The sequence below is a fragment of the Neolamprologus multifasciatus genome, chromosome 13, assembly GCF_963576455.1.
Source record: "Neolamprologus multifasciatus chromosome 13, fNeoMul1.2, whole genome shotgun sequence".
NCBI lineage: Eukaryota > Metazoa > Chordata > Actinopteri > Cichliformes > Cichlidae > Neolamprologus > Neolamprologus multifasciatus.
Genome location: NC_140451.1, coordinates 538,409 through 558,013, shown reverse-complemented (window position 1 = coordinate 558,013; position 19,605 = coordinate 538,409). Strand labels below are relative to the sequence as shown.

At 43.4% G+C, this 19,605-nt stretch overlaps 1 long non-coding RNA gene across 1 annotated transcript in view; it reads right to left on the bottom strand.

Moving 5' to 3' along the window:
- The window catches only part of LOC146504724 (uncharacterized), a 236,660-nt gene that overhangs the window by 53,049 nt on the left and 164,006 nt on the right, over positions 1–19,605 (bottom strand). The window lies entirely within an intron of this gene.

Genomic DNA, 19,605 nt, shown 5'->3' with positions numbered 1-19,605 from the left:
AAGTGCTATGATGAGGTGATGTGGTACTACAAGGTCATCAAGATAAGATGAAGATAAGATGAACTAGTTTGTCAGCGTCACTCTGAGACAGGATATTTCTAACTTTAGAGATGTTGCACAAATGGAAGAACGCAGTCTTACATATTTGTTTAATATGTGTGTTGAAGGACATGTCCTGGTCAAAAATGACTCCAAGGTTCCTCACAGTGTTACTGGAGGCCAAGGTAATGCCATCCAGAGTAAGAATCTGCTTAGATACCATATTTCTAAGCTTTTCAGGGCCGAGTACAATGACCTCAGTTTGATCTGAATTAAGAAGCAGAAAGTTAGCGGCCATCCAGGTCTTTATGTCTTTAAGACATTCCTGCAGTTTAACTAATTGGTGTGTTAACCCTTTAAGACCTACCATAGAACCAAGTCCGCCAGAGCTTATATTATATGTTTACATGCTGTGGAGCCATTTTTGGGAGCATTTCAAGTTGCTATACATCAATACAACCATTATAGATTTTAATAATATGTCTGCATTAAGTGCATAGTAACTACATAAATTGCAAAAAAGTGCAATAAACTACAAAAAAATTGAAAATCGTTTTTGTTTTTTTAACATATATTTCTAGTTAGAGAAATTTAAGAGGCTTATCCCTCAAAACTGTAAATACAAAAAAGTTGCACAAAATAGTTTCCCACCACAGGAAATTTATTTTGAGTGTCTTCATAGTTTTATTTTTGAAATACACCAATTTTTATATACTGCAGGAAAAACGAAAATAAATATTATAATGCAAATTTGCAAAAAAGCAGCATGTGCATCAAAATAAACTATTTCCAGCAGTGCAATATGAGTCCTAAGCATCCCAGAAACCACACAGAAAGTCATAAAGTCAAACATAACTTTTAAAAACACCAGTATAGGCTCATGAGGCTATATGGTAAAAAAAAAAACTACATTTCCGCGAAAATGACGTCACTTCAGGTTTCAGGCGGACATGCAAAAGTTCGCGCTGACGTCTGTTCCAACGTAGGAAGTGTTATGAACAGCTGATCGGATCGGCAAAGTGTGTTTCTGGAATATTATGTTTTTGTTGCTGCAAGTGCTTTTTATGCAGTTTTTGCAAAGCTATATGTGGAAGGAAACTGTGACCGAGGACAAGCTGATGGCATAAGATGTAAGTACAACTCCTCCGGTTTCATATGCAAAAAAAATTATTGCGCTAGCTCACGTGGTTGCAGAGCTACCGGGATTTAAAAATAGTTACGCAAAACAGAGCGTGCCCGCTCCCACCGGTTTTAAAGGGTTAAAATAAGTATTTGAGGCCGTATTTGTAGACCGATTATGTCACAGCGACGCAACGAAGGCTGTCCAAATTCGTAGACTCCTCCAAATGCAGTTGACAAACGCATCCTCCTTTTCCCCAGATTTGAAGGATGGGTCGGGTGTATCCTTCGTGGCCCACCATATCCCAGAATTCATAGCGCGGACCAGCCAATTCCAGTTTCCAACAATGGTGGCAGCTACTTGGGTTTTAATATTACTCTTATTACTAGTGCTGTCAGCGTTAATCTCGTTAAAATGGCGTTAACGCCATAACCGCATTAATGCCGTAAATCTCTGTTAGCGAGTTTGCGCCGATCGCTTGTGCATAGGGCTGCACGGCATCAACACATTAGCGCGGTTAGCTCGTTAACGCTTTAGCGCTGTGCAGCCTCACTAGAGCCGGGGAGAACAGCACACTCCCGGCACATCATTTCAAACCCCCCGCGGTCTTTGGCTACTCAGGTTAAACATATATAAGTCACTCAGAGAACTTAAAATGTTATTATTTGGCTTTTTTCAGTGTTTTATTTGTTCCTGAGTAAATCGGTTTGGCTCAGATTAAAGTTATTATCACGGTTGGAGATAGCAGTGTGTTTATTTACAGTGAAAACAAAGGTTGACAATAGTTCAATGTGCAAACAGTGGTTAGTCGTGTCCTCCTTCCCGTGCTCACACTGTGCGTGGTAGTGAGTATCCGTTCCTCCTCCAAGTGTCTCCTCATGCTCATGAATCTCCTCCGTCCCTGTTCCTAGCCGCACACAGAATGGCAAACAGTAAATTACTTGATAGAGCTGACAACACTTTACAACGTGAACAGTTCATAGATGCTACCAGGCTTAGTGCAATGCTCCAACGCTGTCTGTGGCTCAGCCACACCATTAAATAGTCCTGCCCAAGATGACAGATGATTGGCAACAGCTGGCGAAGAATCGGTCGCAGGCAGAGATGGGCAGTAACGCGTTACAAGTTACAAGTAACGTGTTACTGTAATCCAATTACTTTTTTCAAGTAACGAGTAAAGTAAGGGATTACTATTTCAAAAACTGTTACTTTCCCGTAGGAACGCTGCGTTACTGCGTTACTAAAACCGTGATTTTTTGCGAGAGTGTCTCATGACAGTGACGTAAGCGAGTGTGGCGTTTGTGGCAACAGCTGTGTGCAGATCAACAATGGATCATATATCGAGTGCAGAGAGAGTATGAGCGTGCAGCGTTTAAAGCCTGGAAGTACTGACCTTACTTTGAGTTTGATTCCATAAAAAGTGACAGAAACCTTAGCGTTCACTGTTCACTGCGTGGGAAGAAAACTTCTCTTTACAGCGAAAAAAACCCTAAACTTCCGCACAAGTGTAACCGACCCAGAGTTTGGGCCGGTAAAACAGACTAAATGTTCCTGCAAAACAGGGAAATGATGAGACAGAGACGACTGGTGAAGTTTCTCTTTGCCGCGCTTCTGCCATATTTATTTATACAATCACATGTATTTTTAATTTGCAGCACCAACATTCTCCATATGCAACAGAAATAAGAATACAACCGTCTGTATGTTCAAGCTGCAATACCACGATCTTTACATGGAAAACAAAAATACTTCATGTGCAGCGACCTTTAAATCATCCACTCAGCTATTGAATGACAATTCAAACAACATGAAATGCATGTTCAAATACATTTTTACCTCTATTTAACTTTTAACCCAAATACCTATGTATTCTGATTGTTTTAACCACCATACCAGTGCTTGGTCTTAAACCAATTTAGCTCAGTAGCTCACAAATACATGAGAGAGTCATGTGTATGCTGGCAGGCTTAGCTTTAGCTTTAACGTTCTCAAAATCACTTTTTAGAACCAGTAAACAGCCGTTCTTCACTGCTAACAGCAGATTAACATTCATATTCACAATATCAGGACACAACAGGGAGCTTATTCAGCTAAACGTTTTGAAATAAGTGCAAAATGAAACCAAAATGGCGCCCGCGGCTGGCTAGGCTTCAGCATTTTTCCAGTCCTTCTACTTCATAAAACGTAACAAATAACAGGGTTTACCCACTGATTTATACCCCACATTTAGCTGTGTTTCTTATCAATATTTTACAATGTTTTAATATAGTTTTACTGGTTACTAACCTGCAAAACAGGGAAATGATGAGACGACTGGTGAAGTTTCTCTTTGCCTCGCTTCTGCCATATTGGAGAGGAGGACCTATGACCTCGCTATTCTGTCTCACTGAGCAATGCGCCACCTGGAGGCCGGGGGGTGCAACTACCACTTAAACATAGTTCACTTCGGTGACAAATCTCTCATTTTTAACAAGTACAACTTCTGATGGGATCACACATTAGTGTGTCACACATGCACCATGTACAGGAATGCAAAATTAACAGAGAACCTCCTGGACTCTTCCACTGACATGACGGCTGCGCCACACCTGCACCAGGGCAAACCTCTGCCTGCCCCACTCCTGCTGGTGATGGGAATTCCATCTCTTTGTAGAGAACCGGTTCTTTCGTCTCGGCTCTCTAAAAAGAGCCGGCTCTTTCGGCTCCCAAGTGGCTCTTCAGGTTGTTTTGTTGCTTTAATTAATTTATTATCAACAAAAATATAAAATTATGCACAAAATGAACTACTAATGTAAAAAAAAAAAAGTTTTTTATTGATATGTTTATTATATAAATATTATTTTATTTATTCACACCACACAAAATGTAAAAAAAAATTAATTATAAAATACAAAAAACAACTATTTACAATTCAACTTTTAACTATTTAAATTTTTTGATTTTTTCTTTTAAACAAATTTAAAAGGAAACAACACAAGACACTGCAAACCACAACACAATAAAATATTGATTAAAATATGCAAAACAAAAAGAAAAAAATGAAAGCCCAGATCTTTAATTAAGGGAAAGGTTGGCATTTAGGAATGTTAATATCACATTCAACTGACTGTGTTTTATCTTCCCATTGCACTGATGGGTGGACAGTTCTCAGGTGCCTGTGCATGTTGTTTGTGGAGCCGGCTCTATATGATATCCTTTTCTTGCAGACTCTACACTCTGCCTTTGTTTTGTCGATATTATTGAAATGGTTCCAGAATTTGCTTCTTTTCTTGGTGTCCCTCGTTTTTTTTAGCGTACCTTTCTAATGTGACGATGTTGTCTCTTGTTGTTGATCCCGGCTCTCTCTCTCTCCCTCCTTCTCTTTTTGTGCTACTGCTGTTGCGAGTGTGACTACGGTAGTCACACTCGCAACTATTTGAAAGAGAGAATGTAAACACAAAAAACTAGTTTATTTTATAACTGTAACTAACTGTAACTAATTACCTTCAAAAATAAGTAATCATAAAGTAACAGGATTAGTTACTGATTACTTTTTCAAGTAACTTGACCAACACTGGTCGCAGGTGAGGCAGCTCAGAGCTTCAGCGCTTCCAGGTCGGAAGTCGACCATGCGACCTCTGTAAACAATCGCCACGGAGCCAGAGAGAAAACAAGGGAGAGGAAAACACGCACACATACATACACACAGGCAGGTCGACCGGTCGGGGCACCGTCCGACCCTGACAGTACTGCCCCTCTAACGGGAGCTCCCCGGCGACCTACCAAATTTGTCAGGGTGCCGGCGGCGGAATTCTCTCACCATGGCATCATCGAGAATTATGGACCGTGGCACCCAAGAACACTCTTCCGGACTATACCCATCCCAATCCACCAAATACTGAAAGCCGCTACCGCGGCACCTAGCATCCATTATGCGGGTAATGGAGTATGCCGGAGCGCCATTGATAATCCGGGTGAGTGGCGGGGTCTGGGGGCCAGGCACAACGGGCTGGCCCGGACCGGTCTCACCTGGAAGACATGAAAAACATTGTGAGTTCTCATGTTACGTGGTAGACTCGGCCGGACAGTCACTGGGTTCAACACTGCTTGGACAGTAAAAGGCCCAATAAACCGGGGAGCAAGCTTCTTGGATTTGGTTCTGAGTGGAACATGTTTGGTCGAGTTCCGAGTTCTGTTGGAGTGTTGGCCCACCTGGTAGTCTGGATTCGGGGTGCGGTGGCGATCGGCCAGTTTCTTGTTTTGTTCCGCCGTCCTCAGGACGGCCGCTCTGGCGGCATGCCACACCTTCCGGCAGCGCCGCATGTGGACCTGGACAGAGAGAACAGCCAATTCTGTGGTTGATAGCCCATATATGCCTTGAATGGGAATACTCCGGTGGCCGCTGACGTGCTGGAATTGTGAGCATATTCCACCCATGTGAGCTGCTCACTCCAAGTCAATTGGTTGGACGAGACGACACAACGCAGCATTGCTTCCAGCTCCTGATTAGCCTGTTCTGTCTGACCATTGGTGTGAGGATGGAAATCCTGATGACAGGCTAACCTGGGCCCCCAGCTCAGTACAGAACTCCTTCCACACCCAGGAAGTGAACTGGGGACCCTGGTCAGAGACGATGTCCCGAGGGACGTGCTGGGTGAGCCGCAGCTGTTGCAGGAATTGTATAGTGTGGTTCTTACCCGGATGAGAGGCAAAACACACATGTTGGTATGGGATATTGTATTTGTTTTAAATGTTATATACCTATGTGGTATGTGACTTTTGCTGCCATGATGCCAGGTCTCTCTTGGAAACGAGATTTTTACCTGGATAAATAAAGGATTAATAAAAAAAACAAACCGAGCAGTGTGTTCCCACTGGAGCACCGATGCAGGAACTGCTGACATCCCATACACACCACTACACACTCACTACAGTTACAGGACTCTGCACACTGTGACTTCAACAAATGCCACTTAAATGCTCGTTGCACAATTTTGTACAACCGGCAGATACTCACAAACTCAAAAACGCACAAACTTGTAAATACCAACTCGTCTTAAATGTAAATACCAACTAAATTCGCTAATATGTAATACATTTTCTTCTCCTTTTTATTGTTGTTGTTATTATTATTATTATTTTATTACTACCACTGCTATTTTCTGTTATTTTCTGCTCAATATAACTGCACACTCTCTATATGCTCATGTAAAGCTGAGGAGCACGGGCCAAAGAATTTCATTATGGATAAATGTGGCTACACTGTTTATCTGTACATGACTATAAAACTTGAAACTTGCTGGGTGCCCGGAGACCACTGAAACTGCAACTTGGGAGGTTAGTCAAAGGAAAGGCAATCTTGCTGAAATTTTGAACAAAGCGCCTGTAAAAGTTAGCAAACCCCAGGAACTTCTGCAACTTTTTGCGGCTCTTGGGTTCTGGCCACTCAACCACTGCCTTGACCTTTACTGGATCCGCACGCAGCCGCCTCTGCTCAACAATGAACCCAAGGAATGATACAGTCGGGACATGAGACTCATATTTTTCAGCCTTAACAAACAGACGGTTCTCCAACAGGCGCTGCAGCACGAGCCTCACATGCTTCACATGTTCCACCTGGTTCAGGGAGAAAACAAGAACGTCATCTAGGTAGATGAAGGCACAGTGGTTAATGAGATCCTGCAATACATCATTAATCATTCCCTGGAAAACAGCAGGGGCATTGGTGAGACCAAAAGGCATCACCAGGTATTCAAAGTGCCCAAGGTGGGTGTTAAAGGCCGTCTTCCATTCATCACCCTTGCAAATTCGCACCAGGTGGTAAGCATTACAGAGGTCCAGCTTGGAAAAGATCGTGGCGCCCTGAAGGAGCTCAAAGGCAGACACAAGCAGAGCTAAGGGATACTTGTTCTTAACTGTGATCTTATTCAGACCCCGGAAGTCTATGCATGGCCGAGGAGCTTTCTTCTCTACAAAAAAGAAGCCCGCGCCCAAGGGCGACGTGGAGGGTCAAATTATACCGGCCGTCAAAGAATCAGTGAGGTAACGTTCCATAGACTCCCGCTCGGGCTTGGAAATGTTATAAAGCCGACTGGTGGGCAAAGGAGCGCTGGGGATCAAATCAATCCCACAATCGTATGGCCTGTGGGGCCTTCTCTTTGCTGAAAACCTCGTCGTGATACTCTGGTGGAACTGCCGACAAATCAGGAGGGTCAATGGGCTCCGCGGAGCTAGTAGCTGCCGTACTTGGAGTGGCGGAGTGCAAACACAAAGCATGACACTGACTTCTCCACCCAGTAATACGTCCCAACACCCCATCAATCTGTGGGTTGTGTCGCTGCAGCCAAGGATAACCCAGAACCAAAGGTGTGTCAGAGAGAGTGAGTGTGATTGTCTGAGTGCGATGAGTAACAGTAGTTAGCAGGCTGCCATCAAGAGCGGAAACTTGGAGAGCTTCGGAGAGAGGAACAATGGGTAGGCCTAAGAGGAACAATGGGTAGGCCTAATTCGTGAGCTAGTGACTCGTCCAAAAAGCTCCTGACTGAGCTCCAGAATCGATCAGCGTGCTTGAGGGACCGAAAAATCACCTTGGCCGGACAACTGAGGTCGGGGATAGTGTTAGCAGTAGAACCCGTCAGAATTCCCACCACTACTGATGGGCAAACTCTTTTACTCGCTTCGGGCATGTATCGGCCCAAACACAAACACAAAGCACTCGCCTGTGCGCTGCCTTTTTCTCCAGTTGGTAGCACTAAACCGGGCTCGTCCCAGCTGCATAGGCTGTTCCTCCTCCTCCGGTGGTTCCTCATCTTCTTCTCTCCATTGAGAAGAAGGCATTCCAATCGGTACACTAGCGCCCCCTATCAGCCGCCGCCCTTCTCCTGCCCGTCTCCCAAATTCTCTCATGTGGTCATCTAGCTGAATACACATATTGATCAAGGCACTTAGCGTTTTGGGTAGCTCTTTAGTTGCCAACTCACGTTTGATATCTTCGTTCAGGCAGTTCAGGAAGGCTCCCCGGAGCGCGTTCTCCGCCCAGCAAGTCTCCTCCGCCAGGATCCAGAAATCTATGGAGAAATCTGCCACACTCTGACGTCCCTGCTTCAGGGTAAACAAACAATTAGCTGCACCATCCGGGTTAGACCCTTTATCAAACACACAGTGGAATTTGCTCAGAAAGTCCTGATAGGAGATATTAGGTTGAACATTCAGCACTGCTTGTGCCCACTGCAGCGCCCGACCAGTCAATAATTCCACCATAAGAGTAATCTTTGCACAATCTGAGCCAAAAGCTTGTGTCTGCTGCCTGAAAATTAATGAACATTGCATCAAAAACCCTCTACTCTTAGTCAGATCTCCATCAAACCTTTCTGGAACAGGCAATGTGTGTTCTCGCCTAGGTGGTGGTGGTGAAGGAGGTAGTGGGCAGGCAGCAGCCATACAAACTGATGGAGTAGACGGTGGGGTTTTAGCAGAAGTACCGGGAGCAGTGAGTAACATACCTTGAAGGTCTGATAACACCTGTCGCATCGCCGTCTGTTCTTTCACAAAATGTCTCATCATGTTTTCATAGTGGTCCAAAACTTCGCCCTGAACCGAGAGTTCACGCTGGACGGGGTTCGAGTCCGCTGAGTCCATGACTGGCTGGAGTATTCTGTCACAGTTGGAGAAAGAGTGGAGCCAGGCGTGGAGCTCTGAATGCAAGCAGTGTGTTTATTTACAGTGAAAACAAAGGTTGACAATAGTTCAATGTGCAAACAGTGGTTAGTCGTGTCCTCCTTCCCGTGCTCACACTGTGCGTGGTAGTGAGTATCCGTTCCTCCTCCAAGTGTCTCCTCATGCTCGTGGATCTACTTTGTTCCTGTTCCTAGCCGCACACGAACAGTTAATCACTAGATAGAGCTGACAACACTTTACAACGCCATCGGTTCGTAGATGCTACCAGGCTTAGTGCAATACTCAGTTATACTGAGCGCCGGGGATCAAGTCAATCCCATAATCGTACAGCTGACAGTTATAGTTTAAACGTCAAACAGAAAACTGATTAAACGGAACTGTGAGACGGTTGAGAGTTTACACCAGTGTCCTGTTATATTTTAGATAGCAAGGAACAGACAGTTCATTAAACTCCACTGAGACAGCTGGCGACGCAAAACGAAAGGCTCGACCGTCACATTTCATAGCCTCTCGGTCTTCGAAGGACCCGGCCTTCGCGGTCTACATGTGCCGGGTCTTTCGAAGGATGTGGCCTAGGTTTTGGGACACAGCTCGTCGCTCTCCTTCTTGGTCAAATAGCCCTTACACAGGCTGGAGGTGTGTTTGGGGTCATTGTCCAGTCGAAAAATAAACGATGCTGACGCTGCAGGATGCTGTGGGGGCCATGCTGGTTCAGTGTGCCTTCAGATTTAAATAAATCCCCAATGTGTCACCAGCGAAGCGAATTTATGTGTATTTACACTTTTATATTTGCTATTTTCTTATACTTGCTGTTTTATTATATTGTTATTATATTCTGTGGACTGAATGATGAATGAATGCTGATCTTCTGAAACAATAGTTCTTCATAGGTCATGAAACATCTCCTGATTTATGTATCATCACAGCAGTCAGTATCATAGCAGCACAGGTCAGCTGATCACAGCCTGTACAGAAGGAAAAATCAACTTTTGTGACTAAGGTTGATGAGTAACTCTTTTCTGCACCACTGCCCCAAATCATATGGTTCCACCATCTGGCAAATCCCACTTGAATCCCTGGGAATAACTCTCAGCAGTGGAGCAAACCGGAAAGCTAGGAAGCTGTTTTTTTCTTCATGGTCCAGGGAATCAATTTTTATTTACGTGAGTTGTAACTCCATCTTGGATTGGTGTATCCAGCTGTCTTCAGTGCATCCATACTACAGATAGCATTAATGAACTGTGCCACTGTTCATATTTGATGCATTAATTTACAGAAGGAAATGCATTTCATTTAGAAGTAAACATTTACTGATGTTAGTGTAGGTCTGATGCACACGCCACATTGCAACACTATATTTTGGAAGATATCTACTCCTAAAAATCAAAAGCTTTTCCAGTTGGATATGGCGCAGACGTAATGGATTTTTCCATTAGTTTGGATTGGAGCCCACTATCCTCCTGCAAATGTGTTTTTGTGAACAGTGTAACAGTTTATGAACAGACTCCGAAATAAACACGTAAGTCTCCCTTTTCTTAAGACCTTTAAGTAATAGTACATAATCTAATTGTGTGACCAAAGCACTGCAGGGCCATGACACTAAGCCTCATTAAGACTTTTGAGATTCCTCACAGGATGCTTCAGTTTGAACACAGAAAAGCAGAAAAGGTGCCGTCTTAGGTAAAATGAATCTACAGCCTTTCAACCATAGTTTTCATTTTTCAAAACACCATTTAAAAATCCATCTATAATCACTTGCTTTTCCCCTTTAAGTCTTCATATTGTTCGAATGAGCCGAGTCATCTGGAAACTCTATTTTGATAGCTGGGTAAACAAACAAGTCACTCCTGCTCCGCTGATGTGGAAACAACCATTCACTGCAGCTGTCTGCTAATGTTTGCAAATGAGTGTGCTAATGATTTATTGATGTAAATCCATCCTTTTACTGAGGTATTCAGTAAAAAGTGATGAGTCAATTTGTTCTTCTCTTTTCCCGTTACGTGACTTCGTGTATTTGCTCTTATTAAAATGCGTTTACAGTTCCTGAAGCCAATTCACTGTGTGCTTGGTCTTCCCAACATCCTGTGGTTTTGTGAAGCTCACCATAATTAAAGTCAGATGGAGCCCATTTAATAATCCACCATGTGCTAACCCAGGTCTGTGTGACAGCCCCGTTGGCAGCAACATGTTAGGCGGACTCAGAGCTGTTTCCCAGCCCAGGAGCTCCCGGAAAAGTGATTTTCCAAACCGTGCTCAGGTGGCACTCTTAACAGGCAGCTGGAAAAGCTATCTGACTGTTTGGTTGACTGAAGCGATCTGTCTGTTTGGTGCATTTTTCTCTTGACTCGCCTTGGGTAATGGTCAAACCTTATTTTGCTTTTGTACATAAAGCATCATCAGTAACATGTGTAGATGATATAAATGACTAGGAAGAGCCTTCAGTGTCACTAAACTGTGATGCGGCAGGATTCAGTCACAAGAAACCTACGAATGTATTTCAGTGAAAAACACCACAAAGAGCTCTTTACTAATGTGAAGAACTGTTCCCAGCTGTACAGCTTTTTACCAGGTTCATTGTCAGCCAGCTTTATAGCTCATAGGTCTGTTCATACTGCTCGGCCTCACTTTTATGGAGGATTGAAGGAACTACACTATATGCAAAAGAATAGATGATGCATCCAGCTTTGAATTGGACACCAGGCCTTTACTGAAGATTTCATTCTCAGATGTCTTGCACTAATCACTAGTCTATTTGTGCTGTTGTGTTTTTACTGGTCAACAGCAGCAAACAGGCTTTGTAAACTAAAAAAACCCACAACATACAATAAAGAAACGAAAACAAAGCCAGTAATTAGACTTTATTCTAAATGTTCTACTGTTGCAATTAGCTGTGCAGAAATATACTTTCCAGCACATTTATTGGTTTTAAATGTGTTTGTACACATGCGTTTGACTCACAAAGGAGTCTGGTGTCTCCATGTTTGTGTTTTTTGATTATTAATATTCTTTAATTTAGTTAGTTTCTGGTTTTCTTTAATTATTTTTAGATTCATCACTCCACAAAACCTTTTCCTGATGAAACCTTGGTAAATGGTAAATGGCCTGTATTTATATAGCGCTTTACTAGTCCCTAAGGACCCCAAAGCGCTTTACATATCCAGTCATCCACCCATTCACACACACATTCACACACTGGTGATGGTAAGCTACAATGTAACCACAGCCACCCTGGGGCGCACTGACAGAGGCGAGGCTGCCGGACACTGGCGCCACCGGGCCCTCTGACCACCACCAGTAGGCAACAGGTGAAGTGTCTTGCCCAAGGACACAACGACCGAGACTGTCCAAGCCGGGGCTCGAACCGGCAACCTTCCAATTACAAGGCGAACTCCCAACTCTTGAGCCACGATGGTGAACAGTTGAATGGACAGAGAGCTCTCAGGTTCTGTATGAGGGGCTTTTTGTTCTTCGATTTCTAAAGGACATTACTTTTACATACTGTTCATCTGCAGTAAATAGCTTTTGAGGTACTTTTTTTTCCACTCGTGCACTTCCTGGACACATATTTCATGTCAAATTGTCATCTAACAGCTCTTGCCTGTCAAACTGTATTATATGTGGCATTTTTATAGAATCACCTAGAGAAATTAGAACTTGTTTGTTTTTACAACTGGCTACTAGTAACAAAAAATTAAAATTGGTTCTATGTTATCTGTTATGCATACAGTAGGGATGTTCCTGCTAATTAGACTGACTGACTAGTCCAAAACTGAAAAGCACTCAGATATCAAGTTAAATTCGAGAACCATTTAATGTCAAAAAACATTAAACAACGAGTTTGAAACCATTAATCACATTCTTCTTTAATTAATCATGTATTATGAACAGTGCATGTTATGCTCCAAACAGACAACAAAAAAGAAAAGAAATGAAAATAAATCAGTGTTAAAAATGATATGAAAACATGTTGCAATGAAATATGAATATGTGTTAAAATATGACAAAAGCAGATGTTCCTGTACACTACGCCGGCCACTTGGTTATGGCGTTGCATGTATGCCCTGCCTGCTAGCATCTTGCACCCTGCTGTTATGTGCTGGATTGTCTCAGGGGCATCTTTATGATTAGTGCCTCTGTGCTGCCTTTCAGTCCAGCTTTGTCCAGCCACTGGTAGGACTGGTAGAGAGCCAGAGAATAATAACAAGTATGATTCAGTGCAGAGAGGTCTATTAACACATAGTGAGTGAAGAAGAAACACACAGTGCATCATGGGAATCCCCCAGCAGCTACACCTATTGCAGCACAATGTAATGTTGGGTTGTGTTTAGTGGCTGAGAGGAGGCGGTAAAAACACCTAGCAGGATAGTCGAAAGAATACACACTCACACTGGCATTGGGAATTTCACAGCGTATCCTTTAATACACCTTCTCTTCCTCAACCATATAAGCCCGGTTGAACGGCTGCAGCTTAACAAACATAGCGCACAGTGTTCGTATAACCCATAACGTTGCAAAAAAAGGTGTCTGGAGAGGTAAAACATAAAATCCGTCTCTCCTCATGCACTAGCGTGCAAGCACGTGTCCACACAATCACAGAGAGGGCAGTGGCGCATACCCATGACAACATTAACCCTCGACTTGGGTTGTCTTAAAGAGACACTATACCATTGTGACTGTTACAACAACTAAGGGAGGATTCAGGGTCACCTGGTCCAGCCCTAACTATATGCTTTAGCAAAAAGGAAAGTTTGAAGCCTAATCTTTTTTTGTTGTTGATATATATACAGGGTGGGTCATTTATATGGATACACCGTAATAACATGGGAATGGTTGGTGATATTAAAGTCCTGTTTGTGGCACATTAGTATATGTGAGGGGGCAAACTCCTCAAGATGGGTGGTGACCATGGTGGCCATTTAGGAGTCGGCCATCTTGGATACAACTTTTGTTTTTCCAATAGGAAGAGGGTCATGTGACACATCAAACTTATTGGTAATGTCACAAGAAAAACAATGGTGTGCTTGGTTTCAACGTAACTTTATTCTTTCATGAGTTATTTACAAGTTTCTGACCACTTATAAAATGTGTTCAATGTGCTGCCCATTGTGTTGGATTGTCAATGCAACCCTCTTCTCCCACTCTTCACACACTGATGGCAACACTGCAGGAGAAATGCCAGCACAGGCATCCAGTATCCGTAGTTTCAGGTGCTGCACATCTCGTATCTTCACACCATAGACAATTGCCTTCAGATGACCCCAAAGATAAAAGTCTAAGGGGGTCAGATCGGGAGACCTTGGGGGCCATTCAACTGGCCCACGACGACCAATCCACTTTCCAGGAAACTGTTCATCTAGGAATGCTCGGACCTGGCACCCATAATGTGGTGGTGCACCATCTTGCTGGAAAAACTCAGGGAACGTGCCAGCTTCAGTGCATGAAGAGGGAAACACATCATCATGTAGCAATTTCAAATATCCAGTGGCCTTGAGGTTTCCATTGATGAAGAATGGACCCACTATCGTTGTTCCCCATATACCACACCAAACCATCACTTTTGTTGTTCCAACAGTCTTGGAGGATCCATCCAATGTGGGTTAGTGTCAGACCAATGTTTTTTGGTTTTGTTTGTTAACACCATTCACATAAAAGTTTGCCTCATCACTGAACAAAATCTTCTGCGTGAACTGAGGGTCCTGTTCCAGTTTTTGTTTTGCCCATTCTGCAAATTCTGTGCCGATCTGGGTCATCCTCGTTGAGATGCTGCAGTAGCTGGAGTTTGTAAGGGTGCCATTTGTGAGTAGCTAATATCCGCCAAAGGGATGTTCGACTAACGCCACTCTCCAGCGACATGCGGCGAGTGCTAGTGTGGGCTCTTGCTGAATGAAGCTAGGACAGCCACTGATTTTTCTTCATTAGTGACAGTTTTCTTGCGTCCACATTTTGGGAAATCCAACACTGAACCAGTTTCACAAAACTTAGCAAGCAGTTTGCTGACTGTAGCATGGGAGATGGGTGGAGTCGTAGGGTGTCTTGAAATCTGCTGCAATGACCCGGTTACTGCGTTCACCAGATATCAACACAATTTCGCTCCTCACGTGTTAACCTCTTCAACATGTCAATGGCTGTGAACACAGAGAAACTTGTAAATAACTCATGAAAGAATAAAGTTACGTTGAAACCAAGCACACCATTGTTTTTCTTGTGACATTACCAATAAGTTTGATGTGTCACATGGCCCTCTTCCTATTGAAAAAACAAAAGTTGTATCCAAGATGGCCGACTTCTAAATGGCCACCATGGTCACCACCCATCTTGAGGAGTTTGCCCCCTCACATATACTAATGTGCCACAAACAGGACTTTAATATCACCAACCATTCCCATGTTATTACGGTGTATCCATATAAATGACCCACCCTGTATGTGTGTATGTGTGTGTGTATATATATACAGTGGGGCAAAAAAGTATTTAGTCAGCCACCGATTGTGCAAGTTCCCCCACTTAAAATGATGACAGAGGTCAGTAATTTGCACCAGAGGTACACTTCAACTGTGAGAGACAGAATGTGAAAAAAACATCCATGAATTCACATGGTAGGATTTGTAAAGAATTTATTCGTAAATCAGGGTGGAAAATAAGTATTTGGTCACCTCAAACAAGGAAAATCCCTGGCTCTCACAGACCTGTAATGTCTTCTGTAAGAAGCTTTTCTGTCCCCCACTCGTTACCTGTATGAATGGCACCTGTTTGACCTCATCATCTGTATAAAAGACACCTGTCCACAGCCTCAACCAGTCAGACTCCAAACTCCGCCATGGCCAAGACCAAAGAGCTTTCGAAGGACACCAGGAAAAGAATTGTAGACCTGCACCAGACTGGGAAGAGTGAATCTACAATAGGCAAGCAGCTTGGTGTGAAAAAATCAACTGTGGGAGCAATCATCAGAAAATGGAAGACATACAAGACCACTGATAATCTCCCTCGATCTGGGGCTCCACGCAAGATCTCATCCCGTGGGGTCAAAATGATCATGAGAACGGTGAGCAAAGATCCCAGAACCACACGGGGGGACCTGGTGAATGACCTGCAGAGAGCTGGGACCAAAGTAACAAAGGTCACCATCAGTAACACACTACAACGGCAGGGAATCAAATCCCGCAGTGCCAGACGTGTTCCGCTGCTGAAGCCAGTGCATGTCCAGGCCCGTCTGAAGTTTGCCAGAGAGCACATGGATGATACAGCAGAGGATTGGGAGAATGTCATGTGGTCAGATGAAACCAAAGTAGAACTTTTTGGTATAAACTCAACTCGTCGTGTTTGGAGGAAGAAGAATACTGAGTTGCATCCCAAGAATACCATACCTACTGTGAAGCATGGGGATGGAAACATCATGCTATGGGGCTGTTTTTCTGCCAAGGGGACAGGACGACTGATCCGTGTTAAGGACAGAATGAATGGGGCCAAGTATCGTGAGATTTTGAGCCAAAACCTCCTTCCATCAGTGAGAACTTTGAAGATGAAACGAGGCTGGGTCTTCCAACATGACAATGATCCAAAACACACCGCCCGGGCAACAAAGGAGTGGCTCCGTAAGAAGCATTTGAAAGTCCTGGAGTGGCCTAGCCAGTCTCCAGACCTCAACCCCATAGAAAATCTGTGGCGGGAGTTGAAAGTCCGTGTTGCTCGGCGACAGCCCCAAAACATCACTGCTCTTGAGAAGATCTGCATGGAGGAATGGGCCAAAATACCAGCTACTGTGTGTGCAAACCTGGTAAAGACCTATAGTAAACGTTTGACCTCTGTTATTGCCAACAAAGGTTATGTTACAAAGTATTGAGTTGTATTTTTGTTATTGACCAAATACTTATTTTCCACCCTGATTTACGAATAAATTCTTTACAAATCCTACCATGTGAATTCATGGATTTTTTTTTCACATTCTGTCTCTCACAGTTGAAGTGTACCTCTGGTGCAAATTACTGACCTCTGTCATCATTTTAAGTGGGGGAACTTGCACAATCGGTGGCTGACTAAATACTTTTTTGCCCCACTGTATATATATATATATATATATATCGTTTGCATTCCTTTATCTTATTTTTGTTTGTATGTACTATAAATTTGAAAAAAGTACAAAATAAAAAAGATATATATCTTTTTTTTTTCTTTTTATTGTTAACACATAGTGAGTGAGAAAGGTGACTGGAAAGGAAAAACTCAATGCATCATGGGAATCCCCGGCAGCCTACGTCTATTGCAGCATAACTAAGGGAGGATTCAGGGTCACCTGGTCCAGCCCTAACTATATGCTTTAGCAAAAAGGAAAGTTTGAAGCCTAATCTTAAAAGTAGAGATAGTGTCTGTCTCCTGAATCCAAACTGGAAGCTGGTTCCACAGAAGAGGGGCCTGAAAACTGAAGGCTCTGCCTCCCATTCTACTTTTAAATACTCTAGGAACAACAAGTAGGCCTGCAGAGCGAGAGCGAAGTGCTCTAATAGGGTGATATGGTACTACAAGGTCATTAAGATAAGATGGGGCCTGATTATTTAAGACCTTGTATGTGAGGAGCAGGATTTTGAATTCTGGATTTAACAGGAAGCCAAAACAGGAGAAATCTGCTCTCTCTTTCTAGTCCCTGTCAGGACTCTTGCTGCAGCATTTTGGATTAGCTGAAGGCTTTCAGGGAGTTTTTAGGACTAACAGTAATGGTAAACTGTTGAAATTTCTTGATGAATCAAGCAGATATTTGACTTACTTGGGCTGTGACCGATTTGACACGAGGCCACAAGAACACACAAGTATGTATATTGAGACAAAAAAAGCAAGTCTTGCTGGTGTGTGCGCTTGTGCGTTTATGAGTGTCTGTGTATCTAAGTTTGTCATGAAACACACTCGATAATGAAGGTGAGAAGTGGCAGAAACACCTCCCCGTGAAGCAAGAAGCAGCTAGAGAAAGGTTCAGCAGATCTGGCCTGTCCTGCAGACCCACAGGAGTGCTGAACACCCGAGGTCAAACATTTTGATGACACTGGATGCCTCAGAGGGACACCCCAGACTGAGTGCCCACAGCAAGGTTAACTGCCCCAGAGAAACAGATGCAACCCTGCCAGTGGCCACCCAAGGACAAGCTCTGGGCCAAGGGTGCACACACACAAAAATTGCATAAAGTATTAACCCCACCCTCCTAATTACAGACAAATGGATGTAGTAGTCATGTTATCAATGCAGTAAAATTTGACTTAAATCCACTGATGTCTTAAAGGTCAGCTTAATGATTTATTGGTAAAACAAAAACAAATGAATAAATAAAAATACCTTATAACATAAAAACTGTGATCCTTAAACGTGATCCGTACAACACTGTGGTGGTGAAGCTGGTGGCCTGGCTGCAGAGGAGGACTGGAGCTGTGGGTTCAGGGCGTGGTGGTGGGGAAGGCAGAGCTTCACAGCTGGGGAGCATCTATTAATCATGCCTTCCCTATTTCAGTAGCGGGCGGGCCGGAGAGGAGCAAGAGCTTTTAAAACTATATTTCTCACTGCCTTTGTTTGTATTGCCAACGTTTAGGAAATGATACATTTATATGAGGATTCAAAATATCAGCAGCCAAATATCATGGCACATTTAACCTCTGACCTTACTTTTACATTTTACATCTGCCTTTCTTTCCAGCTGACCCCAAAATGGGTTATGTGTTTACAGAAAGTCAAGAGAAAAGGAATAAGCTCCCTGGTAGTTAGAAATATATTACCGTATCAAGTTCCAACCCAACTTTATTTATAAAGCACTTTAAGACACAGCACAGGACCAAAGTAAAGTTATCAAAGTTAATTACAAATGAATACCTCTGGGAATCCCCGCCTTACCGTGGTGGAGGGTTCGACTCCACCCGGACTGCCCTTCATACCTTATTCTGTTCATGATTTGTCTGCAGTGCAAGCAGTTTGAACCCGAGTGTGAAGCGGCCCACTCCAGGTCAGGGACAAATCTGAGGGTCTTGTTGATGACTGGGGGGTAAGGGGAGCAGGAGATTGATAGACGGTTGGTTTATTGGCTGCAGTGAAGTGGATGCTGTACTGGTCTGGCATGTTGAACAGAGAGCTGAGCATAAAGATTTACTGGTGGATCTGCGTCCCCAGATTAGGCTGCTGCCCCATGACCTGGCCCTGGATAAGTGGAAGAAAATTGATGGATGGATGGATATCAATTACCTGCTCCTCTGTGCAAGTAAACTTCTGTTATGTTAGCCTTTTCTGACTTTTACTGCACTTCTACTTAAAGTATGTTTAAAAAGAAAAAGGAAAACAAGACAAATATATACAAAATACAGAACTATTCTCTTTAGAGTAAATACTGCACAGAGAGTGAGCTGGCTTGGCTAAGTGCTATGTATTTTCAGTAGTTTAAATAAATAACAGTCATTCCAAACTTTTAAAGAAATGAGATGACACATGACAAATGAGATGACTAATGCCGTGGTTCTTATTAGGAGGTACACTTCAGTCACAGGAGCTACCTCAGAGGTATGTGGGAGGAACAGGCTGGTCTTCCGGGCAGGCCAGGGATGAATACTTATGTGAAATATTTATAGCCACTAGAAAGCTAAGCAGCGATGTCTAGCAAGAATAACAACAACAAAAAGGTTCAGAACACCCTCCCTAAGGACCCCAGGAATAGTGGCCCCCAGATCACTCTTTCATCTGCTCTTGGAACCTCTGCGAGCATCCCCTGGAGTTTCTTCCTAAACAGACTAGAAGATAAAAGCACAGCTGAACCGAGGAGTCAGCTT